This window comes from Scomber japonicus, chromosome 20 (assembly GCF_027409825.1).
Source record: "Scomber japonicus isolate fScoJap1 chromosome 20, fScoJap1.pri, whole genome shotgun sequence".
Lineage (NCBI taxonomy): Eukaryota > Metazoa > Chordata > Actinopteri > Scombriformes > Scombridae > Scomber > Scomber japonicus.
Window position 1 is genome coordinate 27,272,729 of NC_070597.1, and position 7,649 is coordinate 27,280,377.

Consider the following 7,649-nt stretch of genomic DNA (forward strand, 5'->3'; position numbering starts at 1 on the left):
GCCTACATTAGATATCTATTGCAGACCTGTGTTATCAGCAAGACCAGGGATGATGTTCATAGATTCAAGTTTAATACTAAAGGAAAATGTGCTTTTTAGGCTGTGGCTAAACTTTGGAACTCTCTCCGATTGGATTTAAGATCTGTGGACACCTCTAAAAAGCATCTCAGGACCTATTTGTTCAGATTCATGAATTTAAATTTTTTTCTATTTTCTATTTAATTCTGTTTTTATTGACTTTTATATCTATATTTATGCTTTATTTTCTCTACAAAGCACTGTGTTTTGTTTAGTTTTTACTGGAAAGGGTTGTTGGCTGAGCTGTTGACACTATTTTCTTATTATGGATCCACATTTTTCTCCCTTTTCACCGAGCTTTGCTGTGTGTTGGTGCAGTGCTGCAGATGAAGAAAAATGGGAATGCCAGCACCAAGCACAAAGAGCCCTTGCGAGCAAAGACCAAACATATTTCTGCACAAGTGTGCATATTACGCATAATAAGATGCATTTGCAAGCCATTATTAGACAAAGACTGACAATCACTGCTTGTTATGCAGAGCCAATAAAATGATAGATCTGAGGAAAAGCCCATTTTCTCACATTCATTTGTTTGCTGTGTGCTTTACATCTGACTGCCATTGTGTGAGCAGGGCTGCAGAGACACCATCATGAGCATCATCTTCCCACATGTTCATAAAAATTCCCATTATTCCAGGGCATTTTTGAGCCTCAGGAGAGAACAATGGAGGGGTTTCTCCATTGCGGACCCTTAAATTAGTGTGGTGATGTATTTATGGCAGTCCTATGCGACATTAACGTTTTGTGAGGGAAAATGATGGCACATTCGGCTGTGGTGTAAATGCCCTGTAAATCTGGTGGCTTGCACTTAGCATGCTTTATTACGCTGACTGTTGAGCCTCTCATCAGCATCATCTTCCTCCGAGCTCATACACTTTCTTTCTTCCCTCTTTATCTTTAATTATTTCCCTCCATCATTTTCCATTCTGCTCACTCAGCCCAACCTCCTGTCAGCTCTCCACATTCCTCTGTCTCTTTGCTCTGCTCTATATTTTTATGTTCTTTTATTTTTGATTCCACTATTTTTTTATCCACTTGTGGTTGTCAGAATTCTCTCTGTTTTGTTCTATACCTATCTGCCTCTGTACCACATATCTTTCTCCTGGAGTTGTAAGTGGGAGGGATTTTTTCAAGTGTCCAGAATTTCTGGAGGAAAAGTTCTCTTCTTTTTTTGCTTGCTAGGTGACTTACAGTTGGAACATTTCAAGACTTGGATGGGCAAGTCAAAGAAGGCAGTGATACAAATATATAGGCATAAATATTGAGGGAGAGAAGTCAAATGTAATTCCTGAAGTGAATTTTAGTAACAAAACAACAACAACAAAGCCCCCCAAAAAACATCCAACGCCAAGTTTAAAGAACAATTTTAAAGTCTTGTTTCTGCTGTAACACAGGGTGTGTCAGATACTAAGAAAAGATTCAACAATACCTTGTAAAACAGGTTCCTGAATGGTCAGGATCCGACATCATGTCACAGTCCACACAATAACTGTGCGCAAACTTCAGCCGCCTCCTTTGAAGGACATGGTCTACAAAGACCATTCATAGACCGCGAAGACCACAACTGAGCATTGTTAAATGGACTACAGAGGTTTCTCACCTGTGTCACTAGCTGTTCCCTGCCCTTACCCTTATGTAACAAAGCACCACTCATGTGACCACTCAGAATCCTAGACAGCTGCTGTTGACATTCAGCTAATTATTTACATTTTAATTATTTAGTTACAGCCAAATTCCTCCATAGACCACTGTCTCATTTAACAAATCTCAGCTTAACATTAGAAATGGACCCAGAAAATGACATTTTATAACATATTAATGTTAACATTAGCTAGTTAACTTAACAGTCTGTCAACATAATTTATATAGCTAATGTCAATATAATTAAACATTTAAAATAACCCAAACTTTTAGTGTTAAGACTTTACTATTGAAAAATAATACTGTCATTAATCAGTTAAAACAGACTGAGTATTGTTACTGTGTATTGCCCAAATATTTGGACTATTTGTACTTTTATGCACTTTGGCAAACCATCTATCTATCTATCTATCTATCTATCTATCTATCTATCTATCTATCTATCTATCTATCTGTCTATCTATCTATCTATCTATCTATCTATCTATCTATCTATCTATCTATCTATCTGTCTATCTCATCTATCTATCTATCTATCTATCTATCTATCTATCTATCTATCTGTCTATCTATCTATCTATCTATCTATCTATCTATCTGTCTATCTCATCTATCTATCTATCTATCTAAAATCTCTAGACTTGATATCTAGCTAGACATGAATGTGGTGCTGTAATTGAGACCCTGGGTTTCCTCTTCTGGCAGGCAAGTAGGGCATCATACAGGGTGGCCATTTGCTACAAGGTTGTCCACCTCCCAAAGTGTCCAAAAGGCCTGGAGGCTGGGTCCCGTGGGTTTGCAGTGCTGGCAAGACAACACGTTTTCATAAAAGCAGCTGGAGCAGTCGATGGCTGCAATGTGTGGATCAAGCCACTGAGTGGCCCTGATAGTCAGTGTTACAGGAACAATGGAAAGGTTTTGTAGTTCTGCCTGTTGAAATATTTCGTGGTGAGATTTATTTTGTAGTGAGATTGCTTTTTGTCAAAATAAGGTTGTCAGGTAGTATTTCATTTTTAGTCTTTTAGTCGTGCTTCTTTTTGAAAACATGTGACATGGCAGCTGGTGACTCAGCCTTTCATACCCAGCTGAAGAATGATGTGGTGCACAGTGGAAAAAATCATCCCCAAAGGTTATTCATTTTATTTATAATACTTAATGTTGTAAATTAAAAAAACAGTGTATTTAATAGTCACTTTATTTAAGTTAATTCAATATTACATTTGATGTTCACATTCATTTTATCTCTCAAGTAGAGAAAAGAACCTATCCATTCTCTTGTTGCCCTCCTCTGCTTTCTCTCCTCTGCCACCTCATGTCTTTCTTCATGAGCTGAAGAAGCTCTCTCTCTCTTTCTCTTAAGCAGCTCTGGCTGGCTTTCTTCCTCCTCCATCCACTCCTGTACTTGGTCCTGGTGTGTCCTCAGGGATGTATTAGTACAAGGAGTGTATTGGAATGACACTTGGAATCATAAAGCAGAAGAAATCAGTCATAGCACTTAATAACTACAACAGCAACAACAGTAAAACAAATTTCAGCGTGTAAAAGTGTGTTAAAAGTGCTACATTTCATGATTAGAAAAATATAATGTCATGTACATGTACATGCTTTGTGCTGTTTTTGGCAGTCACATTTTCTGCCAAGCCCATTTCTTCCACAACTGTCCTATTTTATAAAGACAAAACAAGAGAAAAAGGAAACACTTACAGATGATGTTGATCCCACAGCTCTATGTTCCCACATTACTTGGACTCCCCCCCGCCCCCCCCATTTTTCAAAATGAGGCCCTTATGTTCCCACAGGGTTAGGGTTATATTTTACAACTGCATCCATTACATTCCCCACACTCGTCCGGGTCTACAGCACCCAGTGTCACACGTGAATCTTTTCGACCCAAGTAGGAAACAAACTGCAGTCTCCAGCATGATAGTCAGGCATTTGCAGATTGGATAGAACTTCAACATTTAAATGTTTTAAATTCCTGGTTATGCCAATGCTCAAAGCCCATGTGCTGTGTCGTATCAGATGGATTGGTCAACCCAATGAGGAGAAAAGCCTGGTCTACCTGATCTTGGGAGCACAAAAAGACGGCCAGCGTTGTGCCCGCCCCAGTGCTTAATTTGTAAACTATTGCTCATGAGGGACTTTTACTAGTAGCCTCACAGAGGTACCAGGACACCCCACATGTCTGTGGGACGGAGGGCTGTGGGAACATAGGGTCTAAATTTTAATGATCTCTTAGAAATGTGGGAACATAGAGACGCTCCCCTGCAAAGCTAAACCTGTTAAAAGACCTAGCTTCATGCTATTGTTTTTATGGCGGCTACTTTAGTGTTTGCATTTTTTCAGAGAGATGTTTCAGATCTCATTCCCCCATCCTCAGTGCCAACACATTGAAACAGCAAACAGATAAAGCAATAAAGGGAATAACTCGCACCACATCCAGCTAGCCAACTTTGTCATAACAGCAGCGGGAGAAGCTCCGGGTCTCAGCTCGTCCTCCATGCTGCTGAACCTGTAAACCGGGTCGGTCCAAGCTGCTTTATCCTCTTTTTCTCTTCAAGTTAAAGTCTTGCGAAAGGATGTTTTTATAGAGAAATCTTCTTTATGCCTGGTTCACACTGGACGCGGAAGCGGCGTCCATGTTAATCAATGGAGCGATCATTTCGGCGTCTGGTCTATTTTCTCTGCGTGCCGTGGCCGAATCTGTGAAGCCGGGCAGGAAGTCAAATAAAGCAACAACGAGAGAATCTGGTTTTCTAAATAAAGCATGTCAAAATAAAACTATTTTCAATAATTAAACACCCTGTGTGACGAATGTGGTGTGTGTGTCGGTGTCTAATCAGAGCACGAGATGAACACACACAGGCACGCGCGTGTATACACACACACACACAAAAGAGAGAGAGGGACACAGAGTGGGCTTGCTATAAGGGGTGGGGTGTCATACACATGCAAACAGAGACAGTGAAAAAACAGCTCCAAGTGTGATAACAGAGGAGCTGAGGAGCAGAGCCGCTTTCCGACCAGCAAAGAGAAATGCGCTTCTGGTGTGAACTGAAGAGCTGTGGCACACATTTCATAAGTATTAGCATTATCTAATTAATTTATATTTATTATGTTTAAGTAGATTTTTTCTAAATATTTTCAAAGGCTTTGGTAGGATGCATACAGCCGAGCTGCAGTACAGTGAGCATAGTGAGTACAGTAAGTACAATGAGTACAGTGCAGTGCAGTGAGCATAGTGAGTACAGTGCAGTACAGTGAGTACAGTGAGTACAGTGCAGTACAGTGAGTACAGTGAGTACAGTGCAGTACAGTGAGCATAGTGAGTACAGTGAGTACAGTGAGTACAGTGCAGTGCAATGAGTAAAGTGCAGTACAGTGAGTACAGTGCAGTACAGTGCAGTACAGTGAGTACAGTAAGTACAGTGAGTACAGTGCAGTACAGTACAGTACAGTGAGTACAGTAAGTACAGTGAGTACAGTGCAGTACAGTGAGTACAGTAAGTACAGTGAGTACAGTGCAGTATAGTGAGTACAGTGCAGTACCGTGCAGTACAGTACAGTGCAGTACAATGAGTACAATGAGTACAATGCAGTACAGTGAGTACAGTGCAGTACAGTACAGTGCAGTACAGTGCCGTGCAGTGAGTACAGTGCAGTACAGTGCAGTACAATGAGTACAATGCAGTGAGTACAGTAAGCAGCCAATCAATCAATCTTTATTTGTATAGCGCCAAATCGCAACAAAGTTATCTCAAGGCACTTTACACATAGAGCAGGTTCTAAACCGAACTCTTCAGGATTTAGGCTACTCTTAAATGTAGGGAGGGTGTCTGCCCCCCGGACCAAGTCTGGAAGATGGTTCCACAGGAGAGGAGCCTGAAAGCTGAAGGCTCTGCCTCCTGTTCTACTTTTAGAGATACTAGGAACCACAAGTAGACCTGCATGCTGGGAGTGCAGTGTTCTAGTAGGTACATAAGGTACTATCAGTTCTTTGAGATATGATGGAGCCTGATCATTCAGAGCTCTGAAGGTGAGGAGAAGGATTTTGAATTCAATTTTGAATTTTACGGGAAGCCAATGCAGTGAAGCCAAGATGGGAGTAATATGATCTCTTTCTAGTTTTTGTCAGAACACGAGCAGCTGCATTCTGGACCAGCTGGAGAGTCTTTAGAGACTTATTAGGACAGCCTGATAATAATGAATTACAGTAGTCCAGCCTAGAAGTAACAAATGCATGGACTAGTTTTTCAGCATCATTTTGAGACAGGATGTGTCTAATCTTTGCAATATTACGCAGATGAAAGAAGGCAGTCCTTGAAATATGTTTTATGTGGGAATTAAAGGACAGATCCTGATCAAATATAACTCCTAGGTTTCTTACAGTGGTGCTGGAGGCCAGAGTAATGCCATCCAGAGCAGTTATGTCATTTGATAATGAGTTTCTAAGGTGTTTAGGGCCAAGCACAATAACTTCAGTTTTTTTCTGAGTTTAATAACAGGAAGTTACAGGTCATCCAGGCCTTTATGTCCTTAATGCATGTTTGTAGTTTAGTTAATTGGTTCATTTCATTTGGCTTTATTGATAGATATAATTGAGTATCATCTGCATAACAATGAAAATGTATTGAGTGTTTCCGGATAATGTTTCCTCAAGGCTATATGCAGCCATATTGGGTAGCCTAGCTAGCTTTGATTTGTGCTATAGGGATATTGTGAACACCAATCTCAAATCCAGTTGATTCATTACACAGCCTTTATTTACAATAACTCTAAAAATCATGTTTCATAGCAAATGTGAGGACATTTTCAGACTTTATGTTTAAAAAAGCATCATTTCGCTTGTGTCCATTTAATATATTGGGCTAAAAGTGTATTTATTTTTAATCTGGTCACCAAATGCTTGACATACCAGTTTCCCCATTTAATTCTGAATCCATACATACCTCATATGTTAAAATTGGATAATCCAATCAAAAGTTATAGCAGTTTACATATTTTACGGCGCCCCATAGAGGTCTTTTTTTTATCTGTGTGTTTGACACTCGGACCAAAATTGTTCTATAGACCCTTAACTTCAACTTAGAAGTGAAAACCAAACTTTAACATCAATTTGAAATGACTGAGACAAATTACCCATGCACAAAACCCCACTCCTACTGACACGTGAGATAAGCACAAACATCAAAGAAAATTACCAAATCAACCAAAATTGAGCAAGTTAACAAAATCGGGCCGTTTAGTTGTGCTGCTACTACAGTAATTACTGTAGACTAAAGGCACTCGTTAGGATTTGATTGGGCTGCTGTAATTACTGTATTAACAGTGCAACGTCATTTTAAAAGGCAGCTTTCTCTAACAGAGCTCCGCTGCTGTAACACTCCCGGTGTGAGTTGACGCCAGGCAGAGGATGGAGCTGAACCGTAGCGCAGCTTTTCCGCGCCACTGACGGACCCGATGGAAATCCCCAGTCATAGTTAAAATTTTATCATTAAAGAAACTCATGAAGTCATCACTACTGAGAGTTAAAGGAATACATGGATGTAGTATTGTGGCTCTTTGTCAGTTTATCCAAAGTACTGAAAAGAAACCTTGGACTATTTTTATTCTCCTCTATTAGTGATGAGTAGTAGGCGACTCTGGCGTTACGGAGGGCCTTCTTATATGCTTTAAGACTGTTTTGCCAGGTTAAGTGAGATTCTTCTAATTTAGTAGAACATATTCTTTCTAATTTTCGTGAAGCTTGCTTTAATTGTCTGGTTTGGGAATTGTACCATGGAGCTGTTCTCTGTTGTTTAATTACCTTCTTATTTAGAGGGGCGATGGAGTTCAGAGTTGTTCTCAGTGAGTCTGCAGCACTATCCACAACACAGTCGATCTGGGGGGGACTAAAGTCAGAATAAGTCATCTCGGTTGTATTGAGACAT

General features: G+C 40.0%; 1 pseudogene; it reads right to left on the bottom strand.

The window, feature by feature from the left end:
* Positions 1–4,321: 4,321 nt before the first annotated feature.
* The window catches only part of LOC128381193 (uncharacterized), a 4,290-nt pseudogene continuing 962 nt past the window's right edge, over positions 4,322–7,649 (bottom strand).